This window comes from Nestor notabilis, unplaced genomic scaffold (genome assembly GCF_000696875.1).
Source record: "Nestor notabilis isolate BGI_N333 unplaced genomic scaffold, ASM69687v1 scaffold16680, whole genome shotgun sequence".
Lineage (NCBI taxonomy): Eukaryota > Metazoa > Chordata > Aves > Psittaciformes > Psittacidae > Nestor > Nestor notabilis.
Genome location: NW_009912595.1, coordinates 3,846 through 4,051, shown reverse-complemented (window position 1 = coordinate 4,051; position 206 = coordinate 3,846).

Genomic DNA, 206 nt, shown 5'->3' with positions numbered 1-206 from the left:
GCTTGGAGTGTAAAAGAAAACAGGTCTTTTGGATTCCACCTTCTAAATCTACATGTACCCGCCGCCTCACGGGAGGACGATGGTGGTCCTGAGCAGGACACGCCGGGAGCCTCTTGCCAGCAGGTAGGAATTGTCTTCTCGAGAGAGGAGCGCCGCAGCCACAGGGCGTCAGTTCTGCTGCAAAATGAGGTTTTCCAGTTCGTCTG